Source organism: Carassius carassius, chromosome 16, assembly GCF_963082965.1.
Source record: "Carassius carassius chromosome 16, fCarCar2.1, whole genome shotgun sequence".
Taxonomy (NCBI): Eukaryota; Metazoa; Chordata; class Actinopteri; order Cypriniformes; family Cyprinidae; genus Carassius; species Carassius carassius.
Window position 1 is genome coordinate 2940306 of NC_081770.1, and position 22629 is coordinate 2962934.

The 22629-nt window shown below is 41.1% G+C and overlaps 1 protein-coding gene across 5 annotated transcripts in view; it reads left to right on the plus strand.

Moving 5' to 3' along the window:
• Positions 1-22629, plus strand: part of LOC132159398 (gastrula zinc finger protein XlCGF52.1-like) — a 192214-nt gene that overhangs the window by 123588 nt on the left and 45997 nt on the right. The window lies entirely within an intron of this gene.

Sequence of the window (22629 nt, forward strand, 5' to 3'; positions counted from 1 at the left end):
CTTTGTCTGGATGGCGAATCAGAATTTTCTAATCTTGCCGATATGGGATTCAACTCATAATTTCATATAGAACATGCTTCGTTATTTATACAACATAACGTTAATATTAAGACTTAAAGGCTATTTGCAAAACGGGCCCGAATGCACATGAACATATCTGCGCGGCTCTGAATGAACTCCTTTTGTTGACGTGTTCTTCATGAAATAATGTGCAGAAACACGGCAGCTAAACTCAAAAAATTCATAGCGTTTCAGTATAATGGTCTTCTCATTATAATAGTATTTATATAACAGTCCCAGTCATAGTTATTAATATTCTGCGTTGTAGTTTGTCCTGCTCGTGCTGTGCGCTGAAGAGATATCATCGTAGTACTACAATGAAGCGCTTGACTCAAAACCATTCACGATATATATACACTGGCTGAAATGTTTTGAAATCACTTGAACCCTACCTGTTCGAATAAATCCAGTCTCTGACTGTGTCAGTTTGAGTCTTGGTAAAGTTTAAATCTCTGCCGCCAAGATGCTCCTCTGTCAGTCACGGATTATGGAAAGTGACACATAAATCTATAGGGGTTGGATTTATTCACAAACTTTAAAATATTAATTTGAAGCATCCTCCTTTTCAGATTCTTACAGCTTTATAATGAATTTTATTTTTTATTAATAAGATTCGGGAGGAGCGCGTCAGATACTTATCAACACAGGTGGACCATAATCAAGTAATCAATCCCATAGTATAAATATCGCTGACTTCCCTCTGTCCTTTGACGGTTTATCAGCATGCTGGTTCGCTTCGTCTGTCACCTTACCACAGACCCAATTTTCGTACCAACGAAGAGAGCTACACAGGGGATTTATAAGACCTGCTGCTTTTGCCGGACCCGAGACCATTTCTACCCAGCCAAACACGGCCGTTGAGCAGCATTAAGCGTCATCGTGACAGCTGCTGTCCTCGCCAAGCCACATGTCATGGCCAAAAGACCGTGCAAGCTCCGAGCTCGCCTTGCTCGACACAACGATCGTGCCGCCCGAGACCGAGCTCTCCCCGAGCGCTGGATTGCAGCAGAAAGAATCCAACCAGCCTGGGCCGAACCCCAGTTCTCACCGCGGCTCAGCCTTTCACCCCGGCGTTCCGGCCGAGTGGCAATTTGAGGCCGCTTCCTCTAGCGGCGCAGACCGCGCGACGTTAAACAATACATTTTCAGGCGAAGACGCTAAAAACAGGTTCTTCTTTTTCTTCATTGGATTTTTACGGCAGTTGGCATCCAAAGTGTTCCATCTAAAAGCAGGTTCGCGGCTAAAGTTTGTTAAACGACGTCATTACGCATTTCCGTCTTCTTCTACTAGTGTTTTATGGCGGTTTTGGCAAACCAGCGTAAAGGTAAGGGGTTAACGTTACTGCTATAATCATGTCTTTCGGTACAACGTCTTACAAGACTAAACATGCTTCATCGTTTCCAAAAGCCTCTGTTTCCACAGTCCATACTACAATGTGAAAACAGCGTTCCAAACGTATCCGCTCAGGAGACCGTCTAAATAGCCCGGAGGCCAAATGAGAGGAAAGATGCTTTTCCAACAGGAACATAATAATGTGGACAAGGCTTGAGGAATTGTCAAATCAGACAACCAATTGCTAAGCTGGTGACACAGTAGGCTACCCATTAATTTTTAGCTTGCCCCATCAAATGTTACCAACCCTTTTTTACTCTTCCCACAGCCAACATCTACAGCAGCCGAAGCAAGTAGCCTTGCATGTACCTCCTCACTGCCGCAGCAGTGTCTGCTCCCGCAGGAGCCTTTCCTGTATCTCCCCACTGCCGCAGCAGTGTCTGCTCCCGCAGGAGCCTTTCCTATACCTCCTCACTGCCGCAGCATTGTCTGCTCCCGCAGGAGCCTTTCCTATACCTCCCCACTGCCGCAGCAGTGTCTGCTCCCGCAGGAGCCTTTCCTGTACCTCCTCACTGCCGCAGCAGTGTCTGCTCCCGCAGGAGCCTTTCCTGTACCTCCCCACTGCCGCAGCAGTGTCTGCTCCCGCAGGAGTGGTGATTCCATAGGCTCTTTCGTGCACCTGCATGGTTAAAATGGCAAATAGTAAGCTCAGACAAGTATAAAGAATCTTTCTCTTACTCCACCCATGCACGATTACATCGTCGATATGTACCATCAATCTCACGTGCTGACAATATGACAATTCGACAACGACCACATCGCCGATACATGGCTCATATTTGGGGTACAATGGCACAGGAAATCCAATTTATTTTTGCACGCTTAATTTCGAACACAATGACTGCACCAAGTTTTTTCGGACTCATTATCGGAAGCAGCTGATTGTATTTGCTAAACAATTATTCAAGTAAGCCTCACAGCGTCTACCCTCGTAGACAACCAAATCATCCTTAGTATCGAACTCCCTGTCAGGCGATGCAAGAGTGCTCCCGGTTGAGCCAACCTTTGCCTTCTCCGTTCAACACCTCTTGTTTGTTCACAAATTGCACCCTTATATGCACACACACATTATATATTTAATTAAACTAAAACTTGACCACTATGTAGAAAAATGAGGAAACTTTTCCCCCTGCATGCCATGTGTGGGACTGAAAAAAATCTAAAGAAATCTCTGCCACTAGTTTTTTTTTTTCTCCTGTAGTTGTCCTGCAGTGAGCAAATGTTAGAGCTTATTAACACCAGTGTTAAATCCTACCACTTCAAATAATGACTCTTTTGTGACCAGAGACTTTGTGGTCATTGAAGACTTGATGGTGAGAGACATTTGAAAGATCCAGCACAAGGTAAACAACAATAGTTTAATATCAGTTTTTTCTGCTGCTCGGGTTGCTTATGTGATGAAGAAAGTTGATTTGATGGTTATGAAGCATAAAAATATCAGTGTTGTCGGAGTTAATTATAAACTATTTTTTAACCCAAATGCTGGGTTCAGCGATTTGTTGGGTTGCTTTTAACATTTTTACCCAGTTGCTGGGTAGTTTTTCTGTGACTATGTTGCTGGGTAATTTTAAATGCTGGGTTATTTTATTTTATCTTTCTACCCAACTGCTGGGTTAAGCCTGTTTCCAAAGGAACAACCCAGCTGCTGAGTTACAGTCAGCTTTCAAGCTCTCTCCTCTAGGAGAGAGTCACCAGTTTGGTGCACTTCTCCAGCAAAATAAAGGTTTGTATACATTTTCTTTCATTTATAAAGTCTTTGCTGTGCTTTAAATTGTATTGTTTTACGCAATGCAACCTATAAACGAGATGTCAGTCAGATGGGTTTGCAGTGATTGTTTTGCATGATGGAAATGCCTTTTGCCTTGCATAGCATAATTGGATTTTATTTGTTATAATACTTTCTTATATTAAGTTTAATTTAACTGGATGTTAAAATGTTCTTTTATCGCCATTTATCACTGTTTGCCTCTTGTTGCTTTTGCCTCTAGGTCAGCGCCCACTTTTTCTTTTTACCTCTAGTAATTATGTGTGTGATTTTTAATTTCCAGTCTATTTTAAGCCATCAATATAATAATTTTAAAAAAATAGACTGATTTTTAATTTCCAGTCTATTTTAAGCCATCAATATAATAATTTTTAAACAATAGTTGATTTAAATAAAACAACACAGCATGTTGGGAAGGTGAAAGATAATTTTACTTGCCCAACCAGACAACTAGTCTGATTAAAACATCTAACTAGGGAAGCATGTAAACTTTATTAGGAATGGTTCTGAATTTATTACATTCGGTGTGAACAGCGATTGATAATCTATAATCAACAGTAACAAGATGTTCACACCAGTTGAGACTCACACAGCATGTCTCCATGTGAAACAATCTCATAGAGAAATTTAAAGAAATGAATGCAACTCACTCTAAAAAATGCTGGGTTGTTTCAACCCAACTTTGGGTCAAATATGGACTAACCCAACTTTTGGGTTAAAAATTTTATTTCAAAATTTAACCCAACAGCTGGGTTAGTCCATATTTGACCCAAAGTTGGGTTGAAACAACCCAGAATTTTTTTGAGTGTATACAGAGAGGAAACACTGCTGTATAAATGTAGCTATATTTATAACATAGCCCACAGGCTAGCCTAGTTAAGCAACATGACTCAACAAAGAAAGTGAAATTCTCCCAAAAAATCATATTGCAAATTTGACACCGATTTTATGCAAGAGTTAACATACATTTTAGTACAACATTGTCAATGATGACTGTTTTTGCTCGATTTGGTTAACAAAAATAATTCCAAACAAAGATCGCTGCAGAAAAGTCGCGCATCTCTAAGCAACACACAGCACTGTTTCTTTACCGAATGATTTGGTATTTTTGAATTAATCATTTGAGTCACTGATTTAGTGGTCCATTCATAAAGACATGAACTCCCTGCGTCCCATTGTTTCAAAAGTACCAAAAGTCCCCGGATGGTCTACTATTTCAGGTAAATTTTTGATCAGGTAAATTCAGATCCCTGCACACTCTAATGACTAATATTGGCCACAATACACTGCACTTTGGTGAAGATTTCGGTCCAGAACAACAAACATTTTACATTTACATTTACATTTAATCATTTAGCAGACGCTTTAAAAGATGAGTCTTTAGATGTTTCTTGAAAATGAGTAAAGACTCAGCTGTACGAATTGAGATTGCGAGGTCATTCCACCAGCTGGGCACAGTCCAGGAAAAGGTCCGTGAGAGTGATTTTGAACTTCTTTGGGATGGTACCACAAGGCGTCGATCACTTGCAGAGCGCAAACTTCTGGAGGGCACATAAGATTTAACCAATGAGTTTAGGTAAGTTGGTGCCGTGCCAGAGGTCGTCTTGTAGGCTAGCATCAGTACCTTGAATTTGATGCGAGCAGCTACTGGTAGCCAGTGTAACCTGATGAGGAGAGGAGTAACGTGAGCTTTTTTTGGCTCATTGAAGACAACCCTCGCTGCTGCATTCTGGATCAATTGCAGAGGCTTGACAGTACATGCAGGAAGGCCCGCCAGGAGAGCATTTCAATAGTCCAGTCTGGAGAGAACAAGAGCTTGGACAAGAAGTTGGGTTTCTTGCTCTGACAGGAGGGGTCTAATCTTCCTAATGTTGTATAAGGCAAACCTGCAGGACCGGGTAGTTGTAGCAATGTGGTCTGTGAAGCTTAACTGATGATCCATCACAACTCCTAGGTTTCTGGCTGTCCTCGAAGGAGTAATGGTTGATGAGCCCAGCTGTATAGAGAAGTTGTGATGAAGCAATGGGTTAGCTGGAATCACCAGGAGTTCTGTCTTCGTTAAGGTTAAGCTGAAGGTGATGGTCATTCATCCAGCTAGAGATGACACTCAGACAGGCTGAAATGCGAGCAGCTACCGTCGGGTCATCTGGTTGGAATGAGAAGTAGAGTTGGGTGTCATCAGCATAGCAGTGATAAGAAAAGCCATGCTTCTGAATGACAGATCCTAATGATGTCATGTAGATGGAGAAGAGAAGTGGTCCAAGTACTGAGCCTTGAGGAACCCCAGTAGCAAGGTGGTGTGACTTTGAAACATCACCCCTCCAAGACACACTGAAGGATCTGTCAGAGAGGTTGGACTTAACCCACAGGAGTGCTGTTGCAGAAATGCCCATCTTTCTGAGGGTGGACAGGAGAATCTGGTGATTAACAGTGTCAAAAGCAGCAGAAAGGTCCAGTAAGATGAGTACCGAGGATTTTGAAGCTGCTCTTGCTAGTCGCAGGGCTTCAGTAACCATGTAGATGGAGCCTGGGGTTTATCTAGGTGGATGTTGAAGTCACCAAGCAGTACCAGAGGAGTACCATCTTCAGGAAAGTTTGATAGCAGCACATCAAACTCCTCCAAGAAGTTTCCCAATTGACCTGGGGGACGATAAATGACCACAAAGTGGATTTTAACAGGGTGGGTTACAGTAATGGCATGTGATTCAAATGAACCAGTACCTGTAGGTGATGGCTGAAGATCAAATTTCCATTCTTTTGATATAAGGAGACCCGTACCTCCACCCCTCCCAGTGGTACGAGGAGTGTGGGAACAAGTGAAATTAGTGGAGAGGGCTGCAGGGGTGGCAGTATCTTCAGGCTTGATCCAAGTCTCAGTCAGTGCCATGAGGTTGAGACCGGAATGAGTAGCAATAGAAGAAATGAAGTCTGCTTTGTTAACATGAAAAAAACATGAATAAAACACATTAGAAAAACTACAAACATGGCAGATGCGCACGGTTGATGGTAGAGAGGTTTACATAAAGGGGTTTGAGTTACTAATAATCAACATTTAACCTGGTAAAAAAAAAAAAAAAAAATATATATATATATATATATATATATATATATTTTTTTTTTTTTTTTTTTTAGTGTTATCTGTTTTATATTACACTGTGTGTTAACTATGCGACAGAGCATCCGTTAAAGACACAGTTGTGTGTTGTGACAGTATGTCCCAAAGCTCTCCTACTCTTTTACTACACTCTCAAATGGGTGCACTTTTTCTTCTTCTTCTTCCTATTAAAAAAAAGAGTACATACTTTAAGGGTGTAGTATAAGTAGGCACATTGGGATGCAGCAGTCTACTTCTTTCTTGAATAATTCAGCCATCTGAATGAATCGTTTGAATGCCTCAATGATTGAAAATTCAGTGAAAATTCTGAGTGACATGTAAATTTGGAAAACCATTAGCCACATGCATTAAATAATGTAATGCACAGTCATACATACATTTACAAAGCCATACATTTAAATAAATGACAAAATAATAATTTTGTATTGTTCCAGTTAACAGTTGGTTTATTTACTTTATTTTTTTATTTAAATTACATAATAAATAAATAAAGCATATATATAAAAAGACATACAAGTACTAAACTGCTTTGTTCAACCTTAAGCATTCCTGTCATGTTAGTCTATGTAAAGCGTACCAGGACCTCATGGCTTTCACAAATCATGAGGAAATCGAACCACAAGCGAACCAAACTCCTCCTGAGAACACCTTCTAAGGTCCGCTCCGAGAGCACTTGCAGGGCTCAAATGAACTAGGTGTGAAAACACCCTTAATAACTGATCACATGTTTAAAATGTAAAATAAATGATTCTGTGATGAAATGGAATAATGAGACATTACTACGAAATACAAAAACATAAAGTAAGTAAATCAACACAAATGTCTGGTTGTTCTCTTAAAGCTACAAACACACACAGGTTGCTGTTTTGAATCTTTAGATCCTGTATCAGTATTTCAGGTTTCATCTTCTGATATGAGAGATTTATATAGAGCCTTTTCCAAGCTCAAGGATGCTTCACAATGACAAAAGCAAATAAACAATCATTTTATACATAGATGGACATTTGCCAAGTACAGAACCTGCAAATTGCATACCACAGTAATAATACAGAATCATAATCACTATCAGATAAAGCAGACAGTCAGATACAGAAAAAAAAAGAAACCATTATGACCGGTAGTATTGGTTGAACATATAGGTTTTGAGTTTAAACTTAAATTTGTGCATTGTGGTTATTGCCTCCCATAGATGATAGGCGAAATCTCTGAACACAAAGAAGTTTACCTCCAGATGATCGAAGTGGATGAGAGGGAACATATGGAGAAAGTAGGTCAGAGAGATAGGTAGGTGCAAGACAATAGAGTGACTTCAAGATAAGCATATCACTCCTATTAAATAGAATAGGAGTGATATGCACTGACCGTTTAGTCTTAACATCTTTGCAGCAGAATTTTGAATATATTGCAAATGAGAGATAAACTGTACTTGTCAAGGTGAGATGTGATAAATGCATGTACTAGTGATTCAGAATCTATTGGGCTGATGAATGAATGGAGTTTGGAAATACAGCAAAGTTGAAAGAATGCAGCTTTGGAGAGTTTACTAATATAAGCATCTGATTTAATCTTACAGTAGAGTGTGCATAGGTTAAAATCCACACCAAATTTGACAAAAGATAATTTGTAAAATGAATGAATAATGTTAAATGTCACATTACACACCAAATGAATCCCACGTGTTAAGTTTCTTGGTTCAGTTCTTTCTTGCATTCTTTCAGTTTTAGTTTAGTTTTTCCTTTCTTTTTATTTCTGTCTTTGGGGCCCTTTATTTTATTATTTTTATCTTTTAAGATCTGCTATAATTCATGTTGTTTCATCGTGTCTTATAAATAGAAAGTATATTCTAAATCTGCTTCTGTATGTCCACGATCATCTCCACTGTTTTGAGCGTGTTCAGCTCCAGGTTGTTAAGACTGCACCAGACAGCCAGCTGCTTAACCTCCTGTCTGTAAGCAGACTCGTCACCGTCCTGGATGAGGTTAATAAGTGTGGTGTCATCAGAGAACTACAGGAGTTTGACAGAGGGGTCCTTAGACGTGCAATCATAAGTGTAGAGGGAGAAGAGCAGTGGGGAGAGAACGCAGCCCTGGGGAGCTTCAGTGCTGATAGTGTTAAAGGTCAAACAAAACCCCACAAACAGGATCCTCACATAAGTCCCTGGTTCTTCCAGATGTTGCAGGATGAAATGCAGTCCCATGTTGACTGCATCATCCATGGACCTGTTTTCTCAGAAAGCAAACTGCAAGGGTCCAGTGATGTCCTTTAAGTAGGAAAACAACAGTCTCTCAAAAGTTTTCATGACCACTGACGTTAAAGCAACAGGTCTGTAGTCATTTAGTCCTGTTATTTTTGGTTTCTGGGTACAGGGATGATGGTGGAGTGTTTAAAGCAGGAACGGACTTCACACAGCTCCAGGGATCTGTAGAAGATCAATTTGAAGATGGATGATATTTGGACAGCACAGGCTTTGAGGCAGGCTGAAGAGACACCGTCTGGGCCTTTGGCTTTCCTTATCTTCTGCTTCTGCTTCATAGATCTTAAGTGCAAATTGAAAAACAGCAGCGGGGAGTTGAGGTGGGGGGTTTTGATGGCTGTTATGTGAGTCAGAGTGGGTGTGGGGTGTCAGACCAGACTTTTCGTACTTGCACTTGAACTTGTTCAGGTCTTCAGCCAGTTGTTGATTGTCCTCAGTGCTGGGGCATGGAGTCTTGTTTAAAACACCATAACGTTTTATAGGTAAAGTTTATTGTTTTATTAAGAGCAGCAGAGCTATGGGAAACCTCCCACTTTCTACCTTACTGTTCTCTGAATTCTAACAATAACCATATTCAGAGAGTGTGTGTATGAAGGGTGGGACCAACCGGCTCAGATAAGACAAAATATTACATATATAAACAAGTTGCATATTATTTCTGTGATTTTTTTAATGAAATAAAGATTTTAAATAATGAAAATGACTTTGTATCTGCTTATTCATCAGAACACTTAAAGAAGAAACCACATCTTCCCTATCTCATTTCTTGTTTTAAAGAAAGAAAATGAATGAATGCAAGCAGTTTCATTTCAACAAATGCAAAATCACTTTTTCAAACCTCTGCTGATTAGTTTTTGTTTTTCAGAGTTATTCTTTAGAATTTTTATTTAAAGGCCTATGTGTTAAAATGGCATCAGGTAAGAAGATAATTACATACAAATATTACATCAACATTTTCTTATTGATTTATTATGTATTTATGAAATATTAACCAACAGTAGCCAACTTTGTTTACTTTTTTGGGGTAATTAAATGACATTTCACTGCGCTTTTACATTTACATTTAAAAGTGGCACTGAACACCAGGATCTGTTGAAACTTTTTAACTAATCTTCTGGGTGAGGCTTCCTCTTTTAATCTGCAATTCTTTACACTTATTTTTGTTGATTTGTGATCAAATGATTTGTGTTGATTTTGTTGATTTTGAAATAGCCTATTTATCAGAGGTGGACAGAAGTGAAGTATTTTTACTTTACTCAAGTAAATTTCACTCAAGAGTATTTTCTTTGGTAAAACTTTACTTCTCCACATTCCAAAGCATAATGTCATACTTTTTACTGCACTACATTTCATAAATTAAAGTTGTTGTTTTTGTTGTTGTTTTTACCTTTAATACTTAAGAACATAAAAAAATGTAGTACTTGTACTCAAGTAAATTTTTTAATTACTTTTACTTGAGTAAAAGTGAGGAAGTAATAGATTTCTCATGTAATTAAGTATTAAATTATATTTAATATGAAATGTAGTGCAGTAAAAAGTACAATATTATGTTTTGAATTAAAGTTTTATAAAGAAAAGCACTCACAGTGTAAATTACTGACACTTTAAAAGTACTTTTACTGCACAGACTTTACTAATATCCGCTTCTGCTATTATTCATATTTTTATTGCAGCTTTAGATCATTAAATAAGAGCTTAAGTGTAATTTTGACCATGTAGATTTTCTGAATATAGGGAAAGTCATAATATCACCATTTTTTGTTGATTTGTGTATCATCAGTACACTGTTAATATTAACACTTAGTTAATATTAATTAGTAATTGCAAACACAACAAATTGCTGCTAGTTTATAATGGCTAAACCATTTGTTTTCTCTCTGTGCGTGTGATTTATTTTTATTTATTTTTTATCCACTAGTGGTGTCATGTAGAAGTCCAGAAGCTGACTGTCCTAACAGTAAGTAAAAGAAACACTGGCAGTGATATTATGATGAGTCAACCTGAAACATTTGTGCATTCCTTTTAGAAAGCAACTGCAAATCTCTTAAATTATATACAAGTTCTGTGAATAATATTATCATTGCATTATATTGTAACAGTTAAAGTATTTTGAAACCATTTGCATTAGATTTGTGAAAATTTACATTTTTGCATGTCCGAAGTTTAGAAAATGTTTGTGATTATCATGATTATTAAAAGATGAAGTCCAACGTCATGGTAGGTGCAAAAACTGTTTTACAAAGTGCATTAATCGATTTTGGGGGGCTTTCTGCATTTATATTATTATAGAACAGTATTGACTGATAGAAAATTGGTTTGTGAGAGTTGGGGGAATAGGGTTGGGACATGACCACAGGGCAACCTAAGTTTTTAAATGAAAAGTGCAGGTTGGGTTATAAGTAGCTTTGATCATTTATTGCATTCATGTTGTGTGATGCTAAACTCACATTACTATTTTATAAATAAAGGCCCAATCCCATTCCTACCCCTTAGCCCCTCATGTTTCAAACACACACACACACACACACATATTAGTGATCGCATTGCTCACACATCCAGAAGCAAAGAACCTTGTCAACACTGCCCTGCGACTTCTATTAATAACAGTTTAAATACTGAATCGCTACATTATATTTTCCAGCTACGAGCTAATAAAATCATTGTAAAGAGGGACACTCAGATGCGTATACAGGCCCTTAGATTGAAGTGTGATCTCGAAAACCTTCATTTAAAGGGCTATCTGGGCCTTCCCCCTACCCTTCCAATCAAAAGAGAATCAAGACACCCCTACCCCTGCACGTGAATGCGCCAAAAGGAGGGGTAGGGGAAAGGGGAAAGTGTAGAAATGGGACTGGGCCTAAATATACAAGTCATAATGAAGAACTAAACTAGACAGAAGTGAAAGTAATCAGTAACTGTGGACATGGGAACAAAACAAAACCATATCTAGGACCAAGGAAAAAAGGAACATACAAACGAAAACTAAGGCAACATGATTATATATGCTCTGTTCTATTCAACACTTATTATTGAAATGAATGTGTAAAATTGATATAACAAAATCATCAGTCTGTGTTCTGTCCATTAAAAAAAAAGTCTAATGGCGCTTTTCCAACTGCAAGGTATGGCACGGTTTGGCTTACTTTTTGTGGGGTTTTCCACTGTGCACAGTACCTAATCTCTGGTAGTTTTTTAGTACTACCTCGGTTGAGGTTCCAAGCAAACAATACCGATACTAAAATGTGACATGTAAACAATGCAGATCACTTTTTGACCACCGCAAGCAACTTGTATCATGGTCAGCAGTGAAGCTATAATGATCAGTCTATAATCCCGTTCACTTTGAATCAGTACTAAACTGAAGTGGAAAAGTAAACTGAGCAACGGTAAAGTCTGTTTCACACTAAGCGCGATGCAAAAAAGTGAAGCGAATATCTTTGCTAATGTTGAGTGCTAAACGATTGATTGCCTTATGCTATTTCACGTCTGCATGCTAGGTGGCGCTGGCCAACAATACTTTTTTCCTCAGATAAGTATCTCACATGTTGATTTTGCATCGTCCACTGTTCTATATATACCCAGCACTAAATTAATCAATCTCTCCAGGCATTTAGCTGTCCATCCATGGTTTTTGGTTTAAGAACACACAGATGATTATTACTGGTGACACTGTCAACACAATTTAGATGGCATGTCCACCAAAGCATTTTTTCCCCAGAGGCTAACATATTTTTTTTATTGTTTTCTATGGGAGCGACATTTTTTTTTTTAAATGGCAGGAACAGGCCAAGGCGCAGATATTTAGATTTTTTCCCTCAGTGGTGAGAGTTGAAGAAAGTTCGGCTCTCATCACTGTCATCAATGTTAAAACCACACCAACCAACTGCCATACCCTGCTTGTACTATGACTGAACAATGGAGAAATTAATATTGCTTGTCTTCAAGTATGTCTTTACCAGATGGAACTTCCACAATACCTCGATGGGTGTCACAAACACAAATAAATATATATATATATATATATAAATATCCTCCCCCAGATTTTTTTTTTTTTTTTACTGGAGTAGATCCTGTATATTCTGGTGACTTTTAATTAAAACTATTGCTTTTATAGCCTAAAAGTGTTACCACATGCCTGGCAAGGTTTCCCAAAAAGTAACATAGCAGCAAAAGTCTAGTAAGCTGCTTTGAACTATAAAACACCTATAAAATGTCCATCTAGTTTGAACTTGCTGCTTGCTCACAAATACTATCTTCAAAGAAGCTTTGCTTTCAAATATTTTAACTCAAATCAGTATTTTGTATCTAATTAGATTGGATTACATTAGATTCAACTTTATTGTCATTTCGCATGTAAGACACATGTAAGCGGGATAATGTACATCCAGCCAGTTGTTATCACAGAATATCCCTTACTTACAAAACATTTTAATTATTTAAATTGATTTTCATTGAACATATTTAAAAAAAAATCTTTAGCAGCAACAAACACTCCATCTGGATGGACAGAGTTCATATCATGCAACTGTTTTAGTGACAACTTAGTGTTGGCTTTTGGTTGTATGTAAACTGCCATGATTTAAAGAACAGAGAATTCCCTTGGTACGTAAAAAGGTCTGCATTTAACAAATAAAGAACAGCAGAGACTTTTAATACTAAAAAGACAAAGTTTGTGCACCAAGAGTTGTTGATATAGATATATAATCCTCCTGATTTCTTACCGGAGTGGTGTTTCCTGTCAGCTCTATGAGCAGTTGTCCAGCTAGCTCAGTGGCTTCAGGAGTGTTGTTGTTCAGCCAGGTTTCCATGTATATCATTGCACAGTAGTCAGGTAAGTCCTTCTGTGCAGTGAGTCTAAAGCCCAAAGTATAATTCACTTTTTATGCGTATGCAAGGGTCAGTGTACAGAGGGCATGATGCGAATTCCATCATCAGAATAGTACAAGAATATTGTATGTGCACCACCTGATACTTTGTAAGCTCAGGTCGCAAATGTGCATTGAATTTGTTTTGCAGTTATCAGTTGTTACAGAAACAACAACAAAATATCAGAGACCGCAACAACCACAGATGCTCACATTGACAAGCGAGAGGGTATGAGACAGCTCAGCTTTAATTTAAACAAACAAGTATTTGTTATCGGTCAAAATTACAGGGAATAATAGAGCAAACACTTTATATGGATGAAGCTTTCAAGAGTCCATGTGTCAACCGTCCACGTTCACGCACAACATCAAATGGAGTATGATTTGAAGGCTATGCATTCGACTGTACATATACAAAAACTAACTAACTAGGCATAGTTAATAGATTACACTAACATAAGCCTGCTTTTAGCCTTACCCTAGGAGTGGTTCACTTTCCACATATGGTATTGCACCATGATCCTATTACATTATGAGTGCTTTGTGTGCTTAGAAAAAGCTGAAAATCATAACAACATAATGTAATGAATTATTATTATGTTGCTAATACGATTGGGGGCATACACAGTCATTATCACCCTTCACTGGATGTATTTCAGAGGTAGTAATATTGTAACAAATTATTTTTATATGACATTAATTAGTAATATATAATTTATTACATTTTGGAAATAACTTGCTCTGTTTTTTATTGTATCACTTCAATTAGTATGGGGACAAAATGTCCGTACTAAGATGGTGATATTTAAAATCCCTATCTTTGTGGGGACTTTTTTTTGTTTTTGAAAATGTGAAAATGAAAAAGTTTTCTGAGGCAGGGTTTTTGTAAAGAGATAAAAAAAAATACAGTTTGTACAGTAAAAAGCCATTACGCCTCTTTTTCAGTGAGACATCTGAGGATTGTTCTGCTGGGGAAGAATGGATCAGAAAACAGCAGAGTGGGAAATACTATACTGGGTGCAGAAGCATTTCGCAGTGAATCTGCAACTTATTCACAACAGCACAGTAAGAGGATCAGTGGAGCTGTGGAGGGGAGACACATCACAGTCATCAACACTCCTCACCTCCTCCAGCCGAATCTCCCATACCATCTGACAATACAGGGAGTGAGAGAGTGTGTGTCTCTGTCTGCTCCAGGACCTCATGTGATCGCACTCATTCTGCAGAGTAAGGACTTCAACAAGGAGGACAGACAGAGAGTGAACACTGTGCTGAACCTCTTCAGTGAGCAAGCCATGAAACACACTATAGTGCTGACTACTGATGAAGAGACACGCGGATCAATATTCACTTCTAGGAATAACGCCATTCATAATGTAATAAAGGAGTGTGGAGGAAGACATTTTAGGTTTGATACAATAAACCCTGGATGGCGCTCAGAGATGTTCAGAAGGATAGAGAAGACGCTCAAGGAAAAACACAAAGAATATCTCATCTGCAACATGTATGAGGAAGGAGGTGATGGATATCATTTGTTTCTAATTCCCTATTTTTGAAAAAGGAATTAAGACATTGACATGGTTGCCTTCAGTTTACTAAATAAATAAATAATAAAATATTGCAATCTAATCATACTCAACAATAGAATGTCTTTGTTGTTGTTAAGAAAATTTAAATTTTGTACCAAAGCTGATCTGAGTCTGCTGTCTCCTTGTTTTCAGTGAGGACTACTGCAAAAACAAAGCTGAACATTGTGCTGTGTGGAAATAATTCAACACTCAAGAGCATAGTGTCTAGAATGTTTAGAGGGACGGTAATTAAACCAATGAATAAACTTCTACCACAGAAAGAGATGAGCAGAGTGTGTCAGAAGAGAGAGGGAACGATTCATGGACGGCAGATCAGTGTCCTGGAGCTTCCAGCTCTGTCACAGCTCTCAGAGCAGGAAGTGATGCAGGAGACTTACTGCTGTCTGTTTCTCTGTGATCCTGGAGTTCACCATTTCATCCTTGTTACTCCTGTCTGTCCATTTACAAAAGAAGACAAAGCAGAAATGGAGAATATTAAAAGAATATTTAATTCTAATGAGCACTTCATGGTGCTTTTCATTGCTGAAATCTCTGTTGACCAAAGTGTGATAGATTATGTAGAATCCACAGAATCTCAGAAGGCTGTGAGTCTGTATGGGAGTTGGTATGATGTGATGGGTTTAAAGGACCAGAGAAGCTCACAACAGATCTCAGACCTGTTTGACTGTATAGAGAGCATGAAGACTGAACCCTATTCTCTGCAGACATATATGAGAGCTCCAGAAAAGAGAGTCAGACATGAACTAGAGGAGAAACTGAGAGTGAGAGACAATGAAATCAAAGAATTACAGATGAAGATCAAGATGCTGGGTAAGTGGATTCATCTATTTCCCTGGAAATGTGAAAACAGAAATACACTTACAGGTTATTTACATTTCAGTTCATCAATAAATAAAATTTTTACATATAAGCTACCTATTTTGAAAAGAAAAAATGGGATTAAATGTATAATCTTAAACTTTTTTTGTGAGCTAAATTGTTTAATCTTTTGCAAATAGTGACTGGCCATTAATCTCTAGTGTAACACATCCCTTTTTTTAAGATGTTACTCTGAGGAAGTTCAACAGAAATTCGACCGGTACTGAAAGATAAAACCACTTCACCAAACAAATAGAATTTTTTTCCCGTATCTTATTCCAGCAAGTGCATACAAACAGACACTCAAACACACACACACATATATATATACAGGTATCATGATCCGGTCTTTGAACTGCCGTTAATTCACCACACAGACTTTTACACTGCACAGTACACCCTGGACAACATTTCCCATGATCCATTGCACAAATCACAAGTTCACCTGATAACAGTCATACCATGCACTTGAGAACAATTACACACACACACACACACAAACAGCACAATCATCAGATACACTTTATAAGCATTGGACTTCTAACACACTGCCAAGTATTGTTCTCCACATATCCTTCTCCTAGCGATAGCTGAGATATCAAGCCATTCTGTGTTTGTTTTCTTTCTTGTATTGTTTTATAGTTTTGATAGTCTTGTTTCAGTTTATAGTTTTGATAGTCTTGTTTCAATTTCCAGTTTTCATAGTCTTATTTCAGTTTATAGTTTTCATAGTCTTATCTTAGTTTATAGTTTTCATAGTTTAGTCTTTTTCCTGCCTTGCCCTTTTTCTCATGTTTTGACCCTTTGCTCTGGATTATGGATTACCCCTCTTGCTAAGCCCTTTGGATATTGTTAATTCATTGAAGACTCACGCTTGCCCAAAAAATAAGCTTTGTCTTGCCCTCTATATATCTGTTTGCCAGTGTTTGACCAATGCCTTTTATGACCACGTCTCTGTCCAATAAAAGCTTCCATATGGATCCACACATCTCACGTCTCATCGGCTTCAACATTACAGAAGGTGCATATATACAGGTGCATCTCTATAAATTAGAAAGTCGTGGAAAAGTTCATTTATTTCAGGATTTCAACTCAATTTGTGAAACTCTTTATTAAATAAATTCATTACACACAGACTGAAGTAGTTTAAGTCTTTGGTTCTTTTAATTGTGATGATTTTGGCTAAATTCTAATTTATTGATATGTATATGGCTATATTGAGATGTATATGGCTATATACACCTGTATATAGCCACAAAAATAAACAAGCAAACAAACACTCTTTGTCTCTGTGCAGATGAGTCAACATAATAAACTTATCATCAATATCCAGACTTTAGATGAGCTGACATGATGATGGTGATGAGATGAGTATAAATCCACAAGGTTATTTGATAGTGATGCAATGATATAATCCAATAATCAAATGAGTGAGAGGTGAAGATAGTCAATGGCATTCAGTGATTCACTGACCTTAACGCTGCCTTGATTAAGGACACATGCCATAGCCTCGCTTGCTGCCGGCAGCCTGGGATTTGGAAGGATGGCTGCCATCCACCATGAAGGGGAGGAACAGGGAACAGAGGGACTGGAGGAGCAGAGGAGTATTGGGCCGTCCACTGGGTGGCAGAGGAGTGTCGGGCCATCCACTAAGATCTATCCAGTGTCACTGCCAGGCATCATGAAAGAGTTTACCCCGTTTGGTGGAGGGCTGAGCAGCAGTGTGCCTGGGAAGTGGAACAAGATTTTTTTTCCTCTCTAAGCTCTTTCGTCTCTGTCTTTCATCATTCTTCTATCTCATTTTTTCTAGCCTTGTTTGTCTGTCTTTACCCCCAAGTATGCCATGACCCCTGTGATCAGCTCCCCCGGTGGGGGTGGCAGGGTGTGGAATAGAGAGAGGACTCAGATGCAGAGTAGTAAAAGGAGAATCTATTCTCGCCACAAAACACAAAATAGCATAAACAATAATTAAATGTTGCTCAGTTGAACAGAGATCCCAGAGCTGGCCGGCACACTGTGGACCACTCGAGATGTCGGATCTCCATACTACGGGTCCTTGAGCATTAGAACAGTGGATAAGACACTGAAGCTTGGACAAAACACAAAACATGGGCAAGGGCAAAACAATCTACTCACGGTGACAGACAGAAAGGCAGAGACATATAAGGGAGTGGGGGAATAAGTGACAGGTGGAAGAGTCAGCTTGTGATTTGTGCACCCCCGCTAAGATCAGCGCTGATTGCCCAGACCACGAGCTACCGAACATGACAGGACAACACAGACTGCTGGGGAAGCCAAGACGACACCCTGCACCGTGACAGTACCCTCCACCTCAGGAACGCGTCCTGGCATCCCCAGGGAATTCACCACGATGCTGATGAAACTGATTGATGAGAGCGCAATCCAGTATATTGTGAGCCAGAATCCAGAATCTCTCCTCCGGAATATAACCCTCCCAGTCTACCAGATATTTGTCACCACTGGTTGTTGACGAGTGCCTGGAAGACTGCCGGGGAGTTGGAAAGCCCAAACAGCATAACTAAATATTCAAAATGCCCCATATGGGTGTTAAAAGCGGTCTTCCATTCATCCTTCTCCCTAATCTGAACCAAGTGATAAGCACTGCGGAGGTCCAACATCGCAAAGATGGTTCCCCCCTGTAAGAGCTCGAAGGCCGATGACATCAACGGCAAAGGATAACAATTCTTTACCATAATGTCATTCAACTCCCGGTAGTCAATACAGCAGTGATCCATCTTTCTTCTCCATGAATAGGAAGAGACTTGCCCCAGCTGGAGAGGAGGAAGGATGAATAATGCCTGCTACTAGAGAATCATGTATATACCTCTTTATGGCCTCCCTCTCTGGACCAGACAGAGAGTAAAGTCAGTGTGACCCAATACCACTGGAGCGGTGGGCGAGTGAATAAGGAGAAATCAAATCTCCTTGGAATGATTAACAACCAAATTTAATGTAACAAACTTGGTGGCGTGGGTTTAATATTAGTGAAATGGGTGCCACAAAGGGTCCTGGCAGAAATAGGTTCGGCCAACGCAAAGGCCGAAATCCCCAGACATGTTGCCAATCTGTAATCAATGAAGTCACCATCCGCTCCTGAGTCGATTAATACTGAAACTTTGTAAACAACTCCCCCAAACTGTAATGAAACCTGAAATTCTGAACGACCACCAGGTGGCAGTCGAGTGGTAGTGACACTCACCATGGCCTCTACCTTGCATTATAAGCGTCGCCCAACCACAGGGCACGCCGCTACCATATGACCCGCCTCACCGCAGTAGAGACACTGATTACTCTCCTATGGTCAGTGGTGCTCTCCCGACTTGCATAGGCTCATCCTCCAGGAGGATGGGTGCTGAGACAGCATGTCACATGCTGCTCCAAACACAGCCCCGGTGACATGCTCATGGAAAATCCCCCTTCTTCAGTACTGGGAATGGAGGGAATTCCATTCATTGACCCAAATGGCGAAGGTTGATAAGCCCATCCTAGCCAGAAGGCAGCTCCAAAGAATAGATCTAGTCCTTCACATGGTCAGCCAGGCAATGGAGGAAGTGACTGAAATGGCCGACATGAGTTGGGCTCACCCGAGTATGGAGCGGGGAGATTAAGACGCGGTTAGCTGGTAGTATGTCGTGTGGTATGTAGTGAGCGCACTGGTGCTTGTGCCCTGTGGCTGCCATTGCATCATCCAAGTGGATGCTGCTCACTGGTGGTGTTTGAGGAGAGGACCCCCCCCCCCCCCACAATATTATGAAGCACTTTGGGTGTACAACAATATACAATAAAGCGCTATGTAAATGCATCATTCATTCATTCATTTACTGCTGTGTGTTGTTTTGTCTTTCTTGAGTTTATGTTTTCATCCTCATCATTCCTGATGGTCCAATCAATAATGAATACAAAGCAGGAATGTAGAAGTTAAAGAAAATATTAAGCTCAAGAATGTGTGCCTGCTTGGATGTGCTCTGCCACTTCAGTGAAGTATGTTCCATAACTGCCCCTACTGATCATGTCTTTCCTGTGTTAAAGCATACCATGTGGTCCTGCATGATCCTTTCCCTTTAAATGCACTCTCTTAATGGCCACATCTGTACTCACAGTAGCATGCAAAAGTTTGGGCACCCTGCATGAACATTACTTCACAAGTTCACCCTTACATCTAATCTGAAGGTGAATAGTAGGCATATTTTGCCGTGCTGTCCTGGGGGAGGGGACCGGGCCCGGAGCATAGCCCGAACCCAAATAACTCCCCCTATCCCTAATTTAGGATAAATAGATTAGAAGTGAGGAGTTGGGGTGGAGGAAGGATACCGAAAAGCTGTTGTGGGACAGGAGGTAGGAAGACTGGATATATATATATATATATATCCAGAGAGCTAAATTTAGTTGCCCCCCAAAATATGCTTGTTGAGAAGAAAAATGCAGAGAGACCAGGAGAGCCCGTGCAGTGTTCGACGAGAGCTGCGGCTCGCAACGTCTTACCGGCGAGCTCTCCGTGCCGCTTATGAGAGGAGCACGATGCCGGATATAAAAAAATGAGGGAAAAAATTGCGGCTGAGTACGAGGCGCGGTTTGGTGCATCTGATGGAGGGCTCTCACTGCAACTGAAGGGAGCCAGCAGCTGTACCCCATCGGGAGGGAGATCCCTTGTCGACATCGAGTATGCAACATAACTCGGACGGGGGGTTCACACTGCGACCGAAGGGAGCCGTGGGTCTGCTGCACCAGAAGGGAGAGCCCCGTCAGATGCTGAATAGGCAATGAGATTTGAGCCACGGTTTGGCGCGTCGCATGAAGGGCTCCTAATGCAACCGAAGGGAGCCAGCGGCTGTACCCCATCGGGAGGGAGATCCCTAGCCACCGTTGAGCATGCAAAATAACTCAGATGGGGGGTTCACACTGCATCCGAAGGGAGCTGCGGCTCTGCTGCACCGGAAGGGGGAGTCCCCCATAACGGGGTTTATGTGAGGCATGGTTTTATGCCTCGGAGGGTTCTCCCAGCCTCCGTAGGGGGTGCGCAACTGTGCATCGGGAGTGCTGCCCCGGAGGGGAAAGCCCTGATTAACGCTAACTGGAATACGAATGTAGGAGGGACTCTTGCTGCGTCCGAAGGGAGCTGCGGCTCTGCTGCACCGGAAAGGGAAGTCGTGGCCTAATGGTTAGAGAGTTGAACTCCCAATCGAAAGGTTGTGAGTTCGAGTCCCGGGCCGGCAGGAATTGTGGGTGGGGGGAGTGCATGTACAGTTCTCTGTCCACCTTCAATACCACGACTTAGGTGCCCTTGAGCAAGGCATCGAACCCCCAACTGCTCCCCGGGCGCCGCAGCATAAATGGCTGCCCACTGCTCCGGGTGTGTGCTCACAGTGTGTGTGTGTGTGTGTTCACTGCTCTGTGTGTGTGCATTTCGGATGGGTTAAATGCAGAGCACAAATTCTGAGTATGGGTCACCATACTTGGCTGAATGTCACTTCACTTTCACTTTACTTTCAAAGAAAGGCGAGTCCCCCTTGCGATGCGAGACATGATTTGATGCGTCTGATGGAGGGCTCTCACTGCGACCGAAGGGAGATCCCCCAGGAGGGAGATCCCTGTCCGCCATTGAGCATGCAACATAACTCAGACAGGGGGGGTTCACCCTGCGACCGAAGGGAGCTGTGAGTCTGCTGCACCGGTAGGGGAGCCCGTCTGATGCAGGGTAGGCAAGAAGGGATGGAGGGACTCTCACTGCATCCGAAGGGAGCTGCGGCTCTGCTGCACCGGAAGGGAGAGTCCCCCTTGCGACTTGATATGAGGCATGATTTTGAGAGTCGGATGGAGGGCTCTCACAGCGACCAAAGGGGGCCATGTTCCTGCTGAAGGGAGAGCCCTGTCCGATCCTGAACAAGCAGAAAAACGTGACAGATGGAGGGACTCTCGCTGCGTCCGAAGGGAGCTGCGGCTCTATTGCACCAGAGTGGGGATTCCCCCTTTTGACTGAATAAGAGGCGTGGTTTGATGCATTGGATGGAGGGCTCCCACTGCGACTGAAGGGAGCCGACTACTCTGCTGCACCGGGAGGGAGATCCCCCGTCCACCGCCGAGCATGCATCATACTCAGAACGACAGACTGAAGAATGACCCTGCAACCAAAGGGAGCCGATGGGTCTGCTGCACCGGGAGGGGAGCCCCGTCCGATGCAGAGAAGGCAAGAAAACGCGACTGATGGAGGGACCCTCACTGCATCAGAGTCCCCCTTGCGACGTGTGATACGAGGCGTGATTTGATGCATCGGATGGAGGGCTGTCACAACGACCGAAGGGGGCCTGTGGCTCTGCTGCACCGGGAGGGAGAACCCCGTCCACCGCTGAGCGCACAGCGCAACTCAATGACAGATGGAAGGCTCACACTGCGACCGAATGGAGCCACTGCCCTGCTGCACCGGAAGGGAGAGCCCTGTCCGATGCTGAATAGGCAAGGAGATTGTAAGATGAGCTGGTGGGCCCTTACTTTGGCCGAAGAAACGATAGCTGAGAGGCTTCGATTAATCAAGTAAACAACATGATTGAAAACATTTATTTTATTTTTTAAATGTCTGATGAACAACAACCGAGGGCCTCTATCTGATTTTGTGAGAGGCTCATTTTGAGCTGCTTAAGTTTAGGGCTGAAACGATTCCTCGAGTAACTTGAGTAACTCAATTACAAAAAATGATCGAGTCAAATTCCTCTGCC